This window comes from Cucumis melo, chromosome 6 (assembly GCF_025177605.1).
Source record: "Cucumis melo cultivar AY chromosome 6, USDA_Cmelo_AY_1.0, whole genome shotgun sequence".
NCBI lineage: Eukaryota > Viridiplantae > Streptophyta > Magnoliopsida > Cucurbitales > Cucurbitaceae > Cucumis > Cucumis melo.
Genome location: NC_066862.1, coordinates 33,090,487 through 33,109,165, shown reverse-complemented (window position 1 = coordinate 33,109,165; position 18,679 = coordinate 33,090,487). Strand labels below are relative to the sequence as shown.

General features: G+C 34.5%; 1 long non-coding RNA gene across 1 annotated transcript; it reads right to left on the bottom strand.

Annotated features, from left to right (window-relative positions):
• Positions 1–10,449: 10,449 nt before the first annotated feature.
• Positions 10,450–12,590, bottom strand: LOC127149779 (uncharacterized). Its single transcript, XR_007821458.1, has 3 exons — positions 12,331–12,590; positions 11,475–11,727; positions 10,450–11,083 (listed from the first exon to the last, which is right to left on the bottom strand). It is a non-coding gene; the product is annotated as an uncharacterized LOC127149779 (long non-coding RNA).
• Positions 12,591–18,679: the final 6,089 nt, after the last annotated feature.

Sequence of the window (18,679 nt, the reverse complement as noted above, 5' to 3'; positions counted from 1 at the left end):
AAAATGTAAGTACTATTTTATTGTCAATGAAACCAATACCCTAACTAAACTTACCCGGGATTAAAAGGAGCAAGAACTACTTGGTTTGGTTTTGACACCATCAATCTACTACACAAGTTTCGAATTCGAGATTCTTGTGTGTTTCCAGAAGAGATTAGGGACGGTTCTACGAAGGCATACTGCACATTTTCTTTCGAACCAATAACAGATGAATACAAGTACCTACAAAATATATAATCTCGTAAAGGAGATACAAATTTAGATGCAAAGGAATGAAATTGACTTACATCATATAGACCACCAATGTAAACGTTTTGACTTCGTTCATGTTACAAAGATCAATGATATCCTCTCGAAGCACAGAAGTCTTTTGACTAATGCCAAAAAGGTCAGCAGGTAGTGAAAAAGTGATGCTGGAATCTTTCTCCATTACCTTTTCAGCATATCTGAGAATCGACTTCAACGCTAATGGCAAAGTTGATGTCGATTCACATGCAACTTCTTTTTCTGTAGGCATTTTTATTAAATCCCTCTCCTAATTCAAGAACATCCAAATTCAGTAAGACGTACAATATTAGACATTCGAGTTTAATAGTGGATTACATACCTTCAAGACGTCCAACTCTGGTTCATTCACCTTCATCACCTCCTTCCCTTTCTTTTCCTTCTCTTTTGGTTTGTCCAACGATTCCACTTCTATTCTCTTACCCTTCTCTTCAATCCCCTCTAACATTATTTGGCCTTGAACAACTCCCGTGTGCAGACAATGGTGTAGATAAGTTTGAGCGAACTTGTGCCTCTAATTCACTAACTCGCCTACGGAGTTCTTCATTCTCAACTAGAATGTTCACCTCATCTTTTGATGTTTTCTTTACTGAATGAAAGTACGTTGTTGGAGTAACGTATCCACCAACCCCACACACACGACCATTGTGCTCTTTTGTACCCAATGCTTGGGTTAACACATCATTCGAATAGTGTCTATTCACAGACGATGAATCTGTATTCATTGATATCTCATCCTAAAAAGATAGCAAAATTAATGTAAGTTATAGAAATGATTGCTTATGTAATGGATAATTGAAATGTGTGATTTACATGTAATGACTTACTATTTTATGGACGACTTGCTGAATGTCGTCGTTGTCGTACCGTCCTTGTTTGTTAACTCAAGCTTTCTTCCACATTTTAGCTCGATCAATATAAACTTCATTTGAACCCTCCTTCTTCATTCGAGAACATGGAGTTCAAGTGGTAAACATATTAGCTTGTATTCCATTTTAGGTATAAAGAAAATTTACAAGAAACAAACAACAAACTTACAACTTTTTATGCAACTCTTTACAAGAAACAAACAACAAACTTACAACTTTTTATGCAACCCTTTACAAGAAACAAACAACCCCCCCTCCAAATGAAAAAGCTTTAGAAGAATCCTACTTACAACTTTTTATGCAATCCCTCCCCCCCCCCCCCCCCCCCCCCCCCCCCCCCCCCGCCACCCCCCAAATGACAAAGTCATACAATAATCCATGTTACAACGTTTTATGCAACCCCTTACAAGAAACATACAACCCCCCTCAAAATGACAAAGCTTTAGAAGAATCCTACTTACAACTTTTTATGCAACCCCCCTCCCCCCTCCCCAAATGACAAAGTCATACAATAATCCATGTTACAAATTTTTATGCAAATCCTTTACAAGAAACAACCGACCCCCCCCCCCCCCCCCCCAATGAGAAAGCTTTACAAAAAACAAACTTACAACTTTTTATGAAACCCTTTATAAGAAACAAACAAACAAACAAACTTACACCACACAAGCAAAGAGGAGCATTACACCAGATATCAAACCAGACATCCCAAATTCTATAAGGTTTCTTCGACAACAAAGAAAGAACAAACTACAAAAATGGGAGTTTCCTCCTTAAACATCTAAACATCTTACCATTTCCTCCTTAAGATTGGCATACCCTTTCCTTGAGATTCTATGATTGTATTTGTTCTTCGATCGTCTATCTTGTTGTAATTGTCTTTTTTCCTATATCCAAATGTATTTGTTAATGAAAAAGTAGCAAATATTATTCCGAATGATTTTCATGTATAAAAGTTATTCATACCTGAAAGGTCTCAGATAACCTTGACCTTACAAACTATTCCCAGTGATTTTGCTCAATGAAGGAATACTTTTCAGGTGGAACTTGAAACAATTGTGGTTCATCTTTATGCGGCATGATGTATTTCGTTGTTAGCCAGTTCTTAAACTGACGAAACGAAATACCTGCAGTTTGGAGAACGTTTTTCCTAGATCTTGGATCAATGATGAATGCAGCCTAAATAATTAAAAGTACTTAATCAAGTGTCCATACAACAAGAACGTTATCAAATATAATAAGAACATTAAAGTTATATATACCTCAACTGTAGTAAATATCTTATCTTTCAGTTCTGCAGGCACACTTTTCCAAGACGTATATGTGATAGGGACATGATAATGGTTGCAGACACTATGAAAGACTTTAACTTCGCTCCATTCTCACCAATAGGTGCTCCGTCTTCATTGTACCTCACCACGTTCTTGTCTCTCAAACTTCTAATGCGAGTTACATCAAACATAATAGTAGGTCCTCATCGTCGCTTCAACTCTTTTGAGGTTTCTTCAACTGTTGCATTCAACTCACCGACACCAACTTTTTCATTAAGATCGTCCATATTATATTATGCGAAGTTGTCAAGCAAAATGAAGAAAAAATTAGCATGATATACAAATTTTAAACAATAAATAATGAAATAAGATAAATGAACATAATAAACTTATGGTCTACTTGTTTAAAATTGTGAACACACCATTATAATATTATGTAGGTATCCATGTGCCTTCACAATCTGACCTTACGTACGTTGAGACATGTTCATCCAAATCATTGTTTAAATAGACATCTGGCATATCATTGGTATTCTTTCACACCGGAGTATTGTATCACCAAGTTCGTCGTCATTATATCTATCTTCAAAGTCTCTTTGTGGTGGAGTGAGTACAACTAACCATCTAACATCACTTGGATCCTCAACATAAAACACTTGCTTTGCTTGGCTTGCTAGTATAAATGAGTCTAACTTGTGCCCTACTCTATTTAAATCAACTAAAGTATAACCAAGTTCATCGATCCGAACACCACCACTATTCTGAACCCAATCGTATTTAAACACCGGAGCATTAAACGTATTATAATTGAGTTCCCATATCTCTTGTATCACTCCATAGAATGACATATCTCCAATGACGGGATTTTTATCTTTAGAACTAGACACTTGCATTGTTTTTGCAACTAAACTAACTCCACTGTTTTGTACACTTCGATCCTTCTCAGAAGATTTTGTGTGATAGCGACATCCGTTTATTGCATAACCACTATATGTAATAACAAAAGGATGAGAGCCATGATCAATCCAACTTAAGTTAGCTGAAACTCCACTATTTCCAACTTCAAGCTCAGTTGATACCTAGCATAGGAATTCTTATTTCAAGTTCAACACATAACATGTATAACTAAATTACAAGGTTCAACACTGTACCTCTTCTCGTAACCAATGTATAAAAGTTCGATTATGTTCCTCTTGAAGCCATTTCTGATTTTTAGACTTGTTCGGATATTGTAGTTGCAAAGTCTTCATATGTTTTCTTTGTAGTCATCATTCAAACATTGTAATATAGTTAGATTTAATTATATAAAAGTGAATGAAACAATGAAGAAATCAATAGATAAACTTACTCCATATATGGTTGAACATGAATTGTATTTTCCAACACATATCGATGAGCTTGACGTAGAAGTTCTTGTTCAGGTTTGAATGGAACTTCCATGGACAACGACCTACCAATATTTGAAGTGTCTAAATGGTCTTGTGACTTGCGAGTCCCAAGCCCAACGGGATCCACTCTAGATAAGAAATCAGAACAAAATTCAATAGCTTCTTCTATTAAATAACTTTCGGCAATACAACCTTCTGGACGATATCTATTCCTCACAGAGTTTTTGATCACTTTCATGAATCTTTCAAAGGGATACATCCATCGAAGATATATAGGGCCACAAAGTTTGACTTCCCTAACTGTGTGTACTGTGAGATGAATCATGATTGTGAAGAATGAATGGGGAAAATACTTTTCAAATAAACACAATGTTACCACAATATCTTCTTCCAACTTGTCTAATTGTTGCGCATCTAACACCTTGTTGCTTACAGAATTGAAAAAGATGCACAATCTAGTTATAGCATAACGAACATGTTTCGGTAGCACCGATCTTATCGTAATGGGAAACAATTGTTGTATGAGCACATGACAATCATGAGATTTTAAACTATTAAGTTTTAAATCTGTCATTGACACAAGGTTTCTAATATTGGAAGAGTAACCTTCGGGAACCTTTATTCTTAACAAAGTCTTCAAAACACATCGTTTTTCTTCCTTTGTAAGAGTATAACACGCAGGAGGAGTGAATATTTTCTTCTCACTACTAATAGGGTCAAGCTTCGGTCGAAGTTTTAGATCAACTAAATCACGTCTAGCATTCAACCCATCCTTACTTTTACCAGGAATATCAAGAAGCGTACCTAAGATATTCATGCAAACATTTTTTTCGATGTGCATCACATCTAAACAATGTCTAACATGCAAATCTTTCCAATATGGCAACTCAAAAAAGGAAGATAACCTATTCCAACAAATCTTTTCACTTATGTTCATCGATAGGTTCTTATGGATCTTCTTTCATTTAGGAAATTCAAGATCTTTTAATTTCAAGTACACATCCTCCCCAGAAAGTGGTTCTGGAATTGTACCAAGTTCTTTTTTACCGTTGAATGACTTTTTTTTGTCGTTGGTACGGATGATCGCGTGCTAGAAATCTTTGATGTCCTAGGTATGCTATTTTCTTCCCATGTCGTAACCTTATAGAATTTGTATTATCTTCACAAATTGGGCATGCCTTATACCCTTTAATACAACATCCACTGAGGTTACCATATGCAGGAAAATCATTGATTGTACACAACAAAACCGACCTTAAGTTGAATACTTCTTCTCGATAAGCATCATAACATTCAACACCATTTTTCCATAAAAGTTTTAAGTCTTCAATTAGTGGTGCTAAGTATGTGCATATATCATCCCCCGGTTGTTTTGGCCCTGAAATTAGCATTGATAGCATCATGTACTTTCTTTTCATACACAACCATGGTGGAAGATTATAAATAACCATCACTATCGGCCAACAACTGTATTTAGAACTCATGTCACCATGAGGATTTACTCCATCGGCTGAAAATGCTAAGCGAAGATTTCTAGGTTCAGAACCAAAGTCTGGCCATTTAAAGTCTACTAACTTCCATGCTGGAGAGTCCGCTGGATGTCGTAACTTACCATCCTCAATTCTTTCACTAGCATGCCAAGTCAGGTTTTCAGCACATTCAATACTTCTAAATAGCCTTTTGAATCGTGGAATGGGTGGGAAGTACCATATCACTTTTGAGAGAATTTTCTTTCTCTCCTCATTTCTATCCTTAACGTTTTTCCACCTCGATTGACCACATTCAGGACATTCGGTGGCATTAGCAAATTCTTTCCTATAGAGACAACAATTATTAGGACATGCATGAATCTTTTCATATTCAATTCCTAATGCACCTAATGTTTTCTTTGCTTCGTACAACGAATTTGGGAGTTCATTGGTAGTTGGCAGAATTTCCTTCAAAGTTTTAAATAATTCTGAAAAACTGGTATCACTCCATCCATATCTAACTTTTAAATTATACAATTTAACTAGAGTAGACAACTTGGTGTACTTTTTACATCCTTCGTACAATGGTTTTTCAGCATCAATAAGCAACTTCTCAAATCCATTTGGGTCTTTTGAATACTCCTCGTGAGCAACTTCAATCATTTCTTTTACACTTCCAACATCATTCTCTTCACATGTATGTGTGTCAAACTTTGAAGATTCTCCATAGAAAGATGAGTTAGGAAGTTCTTCACTATGCCAAAACCAAATTTTATAACTTTCATTAATACCATTAACATATAAATTGTAACGCCCCGACAAATTTAATTTCCTTTTATCACTATTTAAGTGTGGTTATGGAAATTTCGAATTTATTTGAGGAACTCTATCATTTTGATTTGTGATTAATTAAGGTTTGAAGTTTTTTTATTTTGGTTGGATTTTAATTGTTTTATTTGGAAATAAATTGGTGAAGTTTTGTTGTTAAAGATTAAAATTGGATGGTTAAGGAGAGAGAGGTGAGGATTTAATTAGGGAAAAGAAAGAAAGATTCTTTTTTTAAAAAGAGAGAAAAAGGGGGGATTTAATGAGATTTGGAGGAGGAGAGAGAAGGTGGAGTTATTAGGGGTTTAAATGAACCTTGGGACCCGTGTACCAAAAGTAAAATTCTTTGGAAAAGAAAAAAAGAGAGAGAAACCTAGAGAAATTTTGGAAGAAAAAAAATAAAAGAAATTGTTTGGAAACCCTAGCCACCGCCGACCCTAGCTCCGCCGCGCCGCCGCCGGATTCCAGCCAACTTGTGCGGGAGCCCAGCCGCAACCCCCAAGCTGAACTCCCTCGTCCGTCCCGCACCGTTGCGTCGAGTCGAGAGCTTCGAAGCCGCGCAGTCCAGCAAGCCGTCGCCTTCGCGGATCGAAAGCCGCCTCGTCTCGCCAGTCGAACTCCCTCGTCCGCAAGCCGTTGCCTTCGTGGATCGGAAGCCGCCGCATCTCGCCAGCCGAAACCCGTCTGCAAGCCGTCGTCGAGCACCGCTAAAGCCAGCCGTCAAAGCCGCGGTGTTAGCCGGATCACCCTGCGCCCCATTTACGCGTAAACCCGACCCGACCGAGCCTCGGCCCCGCGATCCGAGCGTCCTGCGTCTGCACGCGCACGACACCTGCGCCCAAGCCGAGCCGCGTCCACGTCGTAGCCGAGCCGCTTCCCTCCGCGCCGTGCCTGTCTGCACCGTGTCCGAGCCGATCCCAGTCTTCAAGCCGAGCCAGTTTCTGCTTCTCTAGCCGAGCCGATCCGCCTGCCCTTGAGCCGCTAGTCTGCTCCGGTTCCTTTTCACCTACTTTGGTAAGTCAAAAGTGTTTCTCACACCCAGCCAAGATTTGAAACTTTAATCTAAATAATTTTATTTGGACTAAATTAAATTATCGCTTAAGGAACGTCTTGGACCGAGTGACCTGGGAGTGTTGGAACTCTTCAGTAGGGGCTCAAGCATTGCAACCTCGACCGTGGGACTTGCGCCGCTTGGGAAAGCGTGTTGTCACTGTTAGGACTCGTCGAGCAAATCTTCAGGTAAGAGATTTCTACTACTAGTTTTGTGATTAGAACCATGAGACCGCTTATACCTCGTTTTAGACATTTAGTACTTGAGTTTTGTTTTCTTCACTATTTACTATTTCATTTCTTTAAAAGTAGATAGGGCCCGAGTAGGATTTTAATATTTAATTACATTTTGCATATTACCCTGATTTGATTTTCATAAATAAATTTCTGAAGTTTTATTCGTTTTTACTAAACTTTATGGCTTAAATCATGTGTTTTACATTTAGTAATGACTTCGGCTCAGTATAAGGAGTTGGGTCGTTACATAAATGATGTCTGACACCCTTTCTACTATGCTTTTCACAATTCCCACATTTTAAACAAGGACAACGAATGTAGGAGGTACTTGTACTCGAAAATCCAAATTTGATGAAATTTTCCACACCCAACTCATATTCTTTGGATAATCTACTTTTGTGCATCCATGATTTATCCATACTTGTAAATCTATTGACAAATAAAGTAAATTAAATTAGTTCAAAAAGTCTTGTTGAGATAATTAAAAGAGAACAAATATGGAGATTGAACATTCGCTTAATAAGACTAAATTTCCACCAACTAACCAAATAAAGAACTTAAAACTATTTATAAATAAGATTACAGTGTCTTTAGGGGCCACCTCATACTTTGCTCTATTCCTAAGTCCCTAAACTATCATGACAATTTATAAATTCTGTTCTCTAACTATTACTTTGTAATTTGTTTTTCCTATGTAAATAATCTATATACATAATTGTGGTAACAAAAATTTATTCATTTAACAAAAAATGTCTGAAAAGAACATCAATAGAAAGCACAAAAGGTGATTGATTATTAGAGAGAATCCCAGAAAAGCACTAGTATATATTACCAAATTACCAAACACAACGGTTAAGCACTAGTATATATTCTTTCCCTAAATTAACCCATCGTCTTTTATTCTTTTCCCTTCAACAATGCTCCTTCTCCATAAATAATAATAATAACGATCATCACCATCAAATTTTTGTTTCATCCTAGCTAATATACATTGGTAACACATATGAATATTGAAACAAATTATGTAAATCTAAATTAAACATCTAATTGGATTACACACTTACCACACTTCAAAATTAACCTATAGAATGGTTTTCATAAATGTTTAGATCATAATAATAAACTAAATAGGTATATCTTTGAATCATGGTGTAAACATCAAATTGAGGGGAAACTAATCTACAATATAAGAATAACAAGAGTGAAAGAGAAAGTTTTAAATGCAAAATGGAATTAAGGTCAGTTGGCTCTCCTGCCCTTATATAAGTATAATACAATCTATGTGTTGGTGAAAATCCATGTTAGTGCAAATAAAGGCATCTCCATGATCATGACAAACACTGTATACTATCTAAACAAAATGACAAGATTCAGATGCATAAACTTGAGAATCCTAATTTACAATCAGAAACGGTATAATCATATCTGTAGTTGTAGTTGTGCTACATAATTTCTTCGTCATTCAAAAGTGGCATTAAGTAACCCATAATTTTATATGCTTTTATTGATAAAAAATCTCTTTTATTCCCCTTTGTTCGTTCAGCCCAAATAAACTTATAAAGAATGAATTCAGGGAAGTTTTTTGACAGTTTCTAAAGATCAAACTTGAAATTTTCTAAGTATGAAGTTAAAGAAGACTCGATTCTTGCAACAACTCCTTTTGTAAACAAACGTAAGAACATTGACAAACAATTACAGTTACAATATTATAAAATGAACAAATCTGAAAAGTGCTTCAAGAACCACTGTTAGAGTGTTTCTCCTAAAACAACTATTCAATCTAATATGTTTGTGTTTGGGACAGAGATGAAATAAGAAGGCTCCAAACTCAAAATCCTAAAATGACTCATAAGGAAGTCTTTAGAACAGCAACAAAAAACGTAACAAAGTTCCTAAAGGAAAGTAAAAGAAACCCAAAGTAGGTACACTTCTAAATCACCAGTGCAAGGGACAACAAAATCCCCTTAATTACCAAAATCCACAACCCATTGAAAAATAGAGCAATGACCACTGGAAAACACAAATACATTGAAAAATGCAAGCCCAATATATTTTTCAGAGCATTTACGAATTAGATAAAAAAAATAGCAAAAGTGAAATATGAAAATGAGCTAACCGGAGGAAGATCGACGATGGCCGAACGATAAGACAAAGATGAAAGAGATCGACGATGGGTTGCTTTCTGCGAGACGACCGAATGCGAAGACGATCGAAGATGGCCGGACGCGAAGACGATAGAAGATGGCCGAACGCGAGACGACCAGATGAAAGAGAGGTCTAGGGATTTTTTGATGGAAGACGATGACGACCGAAGATGGAAGATGACGACGACGACCAAAATCAGCGAATGGAAGACGATGGCTGAAGACAGAGCGACATTCGGCAAGACGGAGGGACGTTCGACAATGGGGGAGACGAGCGAGGCCACGAAAATATTGAGCGCGTGATTTGGATTTTAAAGATTTGTAGTTTTTTTTAAAAAATTTAATATTTTAATTAAAAAGTTAATCTTGACGTTTCTAAAACGTCAAGAAATATTGAAAATAACTCCCTCCGCTTTTAATAAAAATTCTTGACGTTTTAAACCGTCAAGAATTTCATTGATATAACTTGACGTTTCTAAAACGTCAAGAAAAAATACATTTTACTTGACGTTTACAAAACGTCAAGAATCTTGAAATTATAAATATTCTTGACGTTTTATAAATCGTCAAGAATTTAATAGATAATTCTTGACGTTTTTGAAACGTCAAGAAAAAAAATATTCCTTGACGTTTAAAAAACGTCAAGAAAGCTAAAAATTGATTTTCCATAAAAATTATTGACAGTTTCTTCTTCCAATCATCCTTTTCTTGACGGTTTTTTTTTCAAAAAACGTCAAGAAATAAAATTTACAACCGTCAAGAAAGGCCTTTTTTCTAGTAGTGGGTGAACAAAAAAAGAGGCACCATCTTAAAGGGTATGTTGAGAATCCCACACTAGAAAAAATAAAAGGGACTCAAACTCTTTGTTGGTACCTTTGTAATTAGATAAATATATTTAAGTTTTCCAACATTTTGCTTGCTGAGTTGTTTCTGTGGTTATCCCTAAATACGATTTAGAATATTCTTGTCGCAACAATGGTCTCTAAGGTCGCTGCTTTTGTGGAATATTACCTTTCCATGTTTACTTTATTAATCTACAAATTTGTTTCGCTTGGATGTCTTCCTTTTCCAAAGCCCTATTGATTTATTTTGCGGATATTTTTCTTGCTTCGCAATGTTATTTAAGCTCAAAAAGCTTTCAAGTGTGCTAGGATTGCCACACATGTTGCATTGCTTGTTCTTCATTGTGTTTCACGACAAAAAAATATGTTTGAAGCCAAACATTCTTTTGTATGCATGCACTACAAGGAATAGGAAAATTCCCAACGCTCTAAGGCATCAGGAAAACATCTTCGGATGTCAAAAGCTTCATTAGGAAGATCGTTGGGAGTAGTGCATTGGGAGAGTAATTTCTAACGTGCAAATGGGACAGTGTCGAGAATGATCTATTCTTGATGCGCAAACAGGATGTTGGACGTCAATAGTTGTTTACTCCCGATGTCCCATCAAGGCGTTGAGAGTAGTTTCTTCTGACGCAGCTTCGAAAATATATTCTCTGACGTCATGGAAAGAGTGTCGGAAAAGTGTTTACTTTCGACGTCCTGTCTGCATCGGGAGATATTATTATATTAATTTTTTTTATATTTTATTTAAATTATTTTTTTTATCATGAGGTACTCTTTTAGGTTCCATTAATTCGATATAAATTCAATACAAGTTATGAAATACATTAGACACAAAATTAACAACAAATCATCAAAATAAAAATTGTAATTTATAAAATTAAATAGTAAATCCGAATGTATAAAAACTTACAAATACTTTAAATTCTTCAAAACAAATTACATAAAAGGGAAAAAAAAAAACTACATTACCTCCTAATTTTTGCCGCGGATGCCAAATTCAATGAATTCCAAACTTACAATTACATAAAAGTAAATTTAGATATATATCACCGATGATAAATTAAACAAATTAAAAGTTGAAAAATACGTACCCCAAGTGTTCATGGTCCTCTATGTGCCTGACTTATTTCCTTAATCATCTTCCTCATCTCTTCCATCTTTCGTGCATTTTCTTTCACTTTTTGGGCATTTTTTCATTTTTCGAGCATGCAACTTTGACATTGTTCGTCGTTCTTCAATTAAGCAGTTAGCATTTTCTAGGTTATTAGCTCTTAGTTTGCTAACTTCTCTGAAGGCATCTCTTGCTCATATGAATCAATCATAAACTATTAAAAGCTACCATAACTGCAAGATAGTTACTACGAATGAATCAAAATGCATACTTTCAATCTTACAATCTAACTAATACTTAATTCCAACAAACAAAGCATAGTAAAATATTAAAAACTAGAGTCTACCATAATTGTAGGATAGCCACAACAATTTAAACAATTCAACAATTCAACCCTAAAACTCTAACAATCTCAACCCCAACATAAATTTCAACAATTGAAAACATAAACCTATAATAATTTCAATATACATTTCATGCATACAATTTCGTTATTGAACTTCAAACAATTTCAATACATTTAAATATAAATTTCAACGATTCTAACCCTAAACCTATAACAAATTTCAATATACGTTTTATACATACAATTTCATTCCTAAACTTTAAACCATTTCAATACGTATTTAAATTTCAACAATTTCAACCTTAAATCTATAACAAATTTCAATATACGTTTTATACCTACAATTTCATTCATAAACTTTAAACAATTTTAATAAACAATTTCAATATGTTTAAGCATATATTTTAACAATTTTAACTCTATCCATGCAAACAATTTGAATATACATTCATTCAAAACATTTATTTAACTTTCGTTTTTAAAACATAACCTAGGTGCCGAGTGGCGACGACCAAATAGGACGACGAGGAGAGGACAGTGAGCGACGGAGCAACCTAACTGCGATGGCGAACATCAGCGACACAACGACAACAACATGACGATCACTCTCTCTCTCTCTCGGCCTCATCTGTTTTTCCTTTCATTTTGAGTTTTGTGTTCTGTGAACACAGAACTCAAATAAATAAGGGGTCTCCTGATGCACTTCGAAAACCTTGGGAGATCCCTCATTTTTTGATGCCATAAAGTGAAATATAATGTCAAAAATAGTTCCATCCATTTCCGACATTTCTCTTATGGCACCAGGAATGGTTAGCACCATTCTCGACCACTACAAAAAATTGAAGGTCTGTCACCGCCAAAAAAGGCGTCGGGAAAGGGACGTCGTAAGAAGAACCTTTTAGCGACGCCATAAAGAAGGCATTGGTAGTAGGAAGGTATGGCAACATCGCACAAACGTCGACAGAGGGTGAGGCTTCGATTGAGAGATCCCTTATTTTTCGATGCCATAAAGTGAAATGTCAAAAATAGTTCAATCCATTTCCGACATTTCTCTTATGGCACCAGGAATGGTTGACACCATTCTCGACCACTACAAAAAATCGAAGGTCTGTCACCGCCAAAAGAGGCATTGGGAAAAGGGACGTCGTAAGAAGAACCTTTTAGCGATGCCATGAAGAAGACATTGGTAGTAGGAAGGTATGGCAACGTCGCACAAACGTCGACAGAGGGTGAGGCTTCCACGACACCGAGCAAGAAGATGCCATGAAAACGTTATTTAAATAATAATATAGACCTTTCACGACACCATGCGTGTATGCATGGTCATTTTCCCCATAACTGCTGACGTTGCATGCAATGCGTCGTGAGAGGTCAACCTTTTACCACTACAACAAATTAGGCTTTCAATAACATTTTTTAATAACATGTATTATAAAATGTTATAGAAAAAAAGAAAAGAAAAGTGGGCGAGAGAGAAAAAAGAGTAAAGAAATTAAAAACATAACCGAAGTGTTATTAAAAAGAAAAATAAAAGAAAAGCGGGAAAGATTTGGGCGAAAAATAATTTCGAGCCCAAACACCTAAAAGTAATCGATTGTACGTCTTGATCTCCCGTTGGCTCTCTCCTCTCCATCGTCTTCTCTATCATCTTCTCTCCATCGTCTTCTCCATCATCTTCTCTTTATCGTCTTCTCTTCTCTTCTCGACAACTCAAATCTTCTACTTCGTCTTCTTTGTTCTCTTAAGTCCATCACCTTCATTTCCAAGCTCCATCTATTTCTGTAAGTCCCCCTGCCTACCACGGAATAATAAGGTAGAGTAGCATAAGTTTGACGCGAAGGGCTCTTCCGGATTATCAATCCATCTTCATCTGGTATGCTCGAACATCTTTCCGTTGCCCTAATTTGTCTATTCTTTGACTAGTTTATCTTTTTTTTCTGTTTCTGGTTGTTTGATGTCTGTGGTTGTTTGGTGTTTGTGTTAAATATAATGTAGGTTATTTTTTCTTTAGTTTGATGTTTATGGAAAACCTTTCAGTTGATGTTTGAGTATTGGCAAGGATATTTGTGAAAAAAAAATTAAGTTGATGTTGCTTATTCCCAAGACTTCTGTTTGTACGTATCAATTTGTTCTTTCTTGGACCCTTATGGAAATTAGGTATGTATATGTATACATAGAAGCTAGATGTGTATATGTGTTATTTTTTAATGGTTATTTTAATTTTTCAACAAATGACTGTGTTTTAATCCATTCATTTTAATTTTCCTCCAAATTGTCACTTTTTAAAAAAATCAAACACCAAAATGAACTAAAATTCAAAGTATAAGAAAATACATGTTGAAAGTATATAAATCAAAATGAACCTAAATAAATAAATGTAAAAAGAACTCAAGAACTGAAGGTAATTTACAAACTCATTCGACAAAGATAAGGTCATGAAGTTCAAAACAAATGTTGATTTACGAAGAATGAGGCATTAAAACTATCTATGGAATTATAATAGTGATATTGCCTATCTAAAGGTCATTTCTACAAGAACTCTCAACCTGGAATGAGTGTTGAATAAGAATTTTTGGAACCAATCACAAATTGCCACATCATTTACTAAAATAATTATATTTGGGATTAACTAAAAATTGGCATGTCCCAAATTAAATTTAAAGAAAAATTGGACAATTCTAAGGATGTCACGTGTCTTTATTATGACAATTGGGTCAAATTAATTATTTTGGTTCAATTAAATATTATTTAGTTAGACTAAAATTCAATTGAGCCCAAAAATAAGCTTAATTTAGCCTAAAATAAAATATGACCCAAATCCATGTGATTGAACCCATGGGTATGGTCCATGGACCAGAAAAGGCTCAAGTCCATAAAAGCCCACCAGGGAACTCTATAAATAGAGGAGTTTTCTTCATTTGTGAGGGTTGGAAATTTTTGACTCCAGAAGGTCTAGAGAGAATTCTCCCAAGAGATAGAAGCCTCCTCAACTCCTGAAGTCGACCAACTTCAAGAACACCCTCGAAGATTGAAGCTTCTTCGAAGATACAAGCTTTCTTCCAAGACTCCAACTCCAAGAACATCATGTGCTTCGCTTCCTCAAATCAAGCGTAAGCATCCAGCCGAGAGAGAATCAGAGGATCAAATTCTAGAGATCGAACCACATCGCATCAAATTAACATAAATACAACATCAACACAAGTTCAACTCCACGAATCAAATTTCTCTGGAAATCTCGTGTGAACAATGAGTATTGGGATAGAAAGAGAAGGAGAAAAGTATCAGAAATGACCAAAGTTTGTTGTGCAAACTTCTAAAAAGATGTTTATTTATCTGTGATTTCATTGATTTCTAGTAGTGATCTGCAGAAACAATTCTGACCTGATGGCAGCAAAGCAAACAACTAAAAAAAAAAAAAATAGAAGAAGAAAAGGAAGAAAAGAGAGAACACCATCAATTTCCATTATTTCCACACCCACATGTTCAACCCAGTTAGAAAACTCTACAATAAACACAAAATTTCGAAAACCTTAGCTTCGTTTAGTCAACATTGATGTTTCTCTTCTTTTTCTTTCCATTTTCTTAAAGCTAGAATGATGTTTTCTACATGGTTAAGGCTATAATTTATGATTCTTCTTAATAGCTTGCTTGTTTTGCTAACTGCAACCCTGAAATGATTGACAACTAAAAAAGTTTGTTGACATTTATGAAAAGTGACAAAAGAATCATGAAAGTGAATGATATCCAAAATGGAAGGACTACTCCAAGATGACTAGTCAATTTCATCAAATTTCTGTCATTTGCCATGGATATGGTATAAGTAGATTAGATATACCAAAGAGCAATAAAAATGATTTGATAGAGATGGAAAAAAAACAAACAAACAAACAGGGGAAAAAAACTTACCAATTATATGTTGAATAACAAGGTCAGCTGCCAGTAGAATAACTATTTAATAGAGTAGGTTATTTCATTAAAATTACATTATAGAATAACTGTTGGATGTAGATTTTTGAAACTGTATATGTGTGTTCTGATATTTGTTGTATTTTAGTTTGGGATACATTATGTTTAATCTCTCTTTTATGTCTTCCAATTGCATTGTCTGATTTTGGACTTAAAATGATGTAATCAATGTTTTATGTTAACAATATTTGGAACAAAATGGGAAGACGTGTTTTGTTAGGTAAGCTTAGTCTCATATTTCATTTTTCAACGTTATGGTGATGTCGAATATCTGTAACCCATCCTATGGGCCAATATCAATGCTTCTATTTTTCCTTTTCTCACTTATTTTAAATCTCTAAATCTAGTTTTATAAAAAAGTCGAGACTTCAATTGAGGGTAACGATGACCTAAAATGATATGATTGTACTTTGAGTTTTAATTTTTGTTTAACATTGTAGTGAATTTCTACTTTAAAAGTAGTTTTGAAATGTTTATACAAGATTAAAGGTTAAAAGTAATGTTGCAACTTTGAAAGAATATGAGTACATCATATGAAAGAAGGAGGGAAAAGTTAGATAATTATCTTTTGTAATTTAGTTGACAAAGTATTGTCAAAACAGTGGGATAACGATAATCAATCTCTTTTGTTGTTTGGTGCAAACAAAGTCCCACATTGACTAGGAAGAAGAGAGTGGTCATAGGTATATAAACGAGAACAATCGTCTTCACTTGTATGAGATTTTCTGAGTGGTTCCAAAAGCAAAGTCATAAGTGTTTATGTTTAAACTGGATATATCATACAATTGAAATGTGGAGGCTTCGTTGCGTTTATCATTTATTATTATGTTAACTAAGCTCCACCCTCCCCCGCGACCTAAAGTTAAGTAAATTAGAAGGCAAAGATCCAACCTTAACCAATCCATCTATACTTATGATGATAGCCAACCTTTCTGTGATGATTATATTCATGAAGTATGCTACTGCTTATCATTTTTCACCTTTTAGATTTTCTCTATTAAAAGGTTACAAGTGGTATGTAACTTTCTTATTAGAAAATCCTAGTTATGCAGCTGACGTTGATTATGGTGACCTTAGCATGATTCTTAGTTCTCGTATATCCCACTATATTAATTTTGCATATTGTTATCATTCAAATGATTGATACTTTCAGTGACATGCATGTTTTAGTACTAACATGCAATTTGCAAATTTCAGTTATTGCAGCTTCTCAAGGAATCAATTTTTGATGTTGGATGTGAACCTTGAATCCTTGCAAATTAGGAATTGATGGGTATATATGTTTTCCTCTATTTTTTGTCAAACTTTATGTGTCATTGCATGGCCTTTATACATCAAAGATCCTGGAAATTTCAAGTTTGATGCTTATGATTCTTAATGATAGAAAATAGCCGAGGAAATTACCCCTTTTGGATGCTCTCGGCGCAACTATTCAATTTGTTGTCAAGGTAAGTTGATCATAGTTTACAATTGGTAGCAATTTGAGGAAAATATGCTTGAAACCATAACTAGTTTTTTCCTCGTATTGATGATTTTTTTAATTTTTTTTCTTAAACAAGTAATATCTTGTTTCATCATTGATACTGAAAAATCAAACGGTCTTTACATCATCTCAGGTACAACCTTTTTCTATAATCGTTTTTTAGCATACCTATTCATTTAGTTGTGTTGCTATGTTTGTTTTGTTAGTGTGATTAGTGTTCTATTTGTTGGATATCTATGTGCGCATGCGTGTGTATATATATATATATATATATAGTTATGTATCAAGAAAGTGAAAATTGCTGAACATTGGAACATAAAAGGAATTTAATTAAACAAATTGGTGACAAATTTAACATTAATGAAATTAAATCTGTGGGTTATGTGATTTTATTCACATAACAATTAAATTGTGTTAGATATGTATACATGCAATTAAATCTGAGTTATGTTTGATTTTATCTGATAACAATTTAAATTGTGTTAAATTGTACATATTTTTAATTTTACATTTATTTGAATTTATTTTGTATTCTAGCTATTTATTAAATTGCTAATTCATAATTAATAACTCAACTTTCATTTATTTTATCTCACTTTGACTAGAAGTGTTTATATGAACATAAGATTGTTTTTTGTGTCATTTCTTTTTGGTCCATATTTATTTTGGGTTAGCATAATTTAGTACTCTTGATATGAAATTTACTTCAAAATATATGTGCGTATAGGTCCTAAATAAATAAATGTTGAGTTTTGTGGAAATTCTGGAACTTATTTTGTATCATTCTTTTAGATATCATGACTGCACTTGAATTTAAAGTCTTAGATATAAGTTTTCTTTAGTCTTTGCTTATTTGTCATTACTATGATAGTTCTTTTTTTTAATGGTGATGGTGACTATTACTCTGTTGGTGTTAATGGTGATTATTACTTTGTTGATGTTACCTTCGTATACTAGTATAATCGATTTCACTTTGGGTAGAGTTGGTTCTCAATTACATTCCGCATTCTTGTAGCAATAATTTGAAGATATAATGTTTCAAAAAAATTGGGTTAATTTGAATAGGTAAGTAAATGTCAATTTTTTAGCAAATTAAAATAGATTAATATAGTTAGTTATATTAATTGCACACTTGGATCGTTTCAATAGAGCAACTAATGAATATTTGAGAGGAGCATGGAACTTTGTGAAACAAGTAGAGAACATGTTGGGTGGAATAGAAAAAATTTTGTGTCCATGCAAGATATGTAGGAACATGAATCATTAAACCTTTGATGTTGTATATGAACATTTGGTTATAAAAGGTATGGATCCTACTTATAGGTTTTGGTACCATCATGGTGAAGAAGTACCGGTAGAGTGTAGGTTTGATGGCCAACCCTTTTGTAAT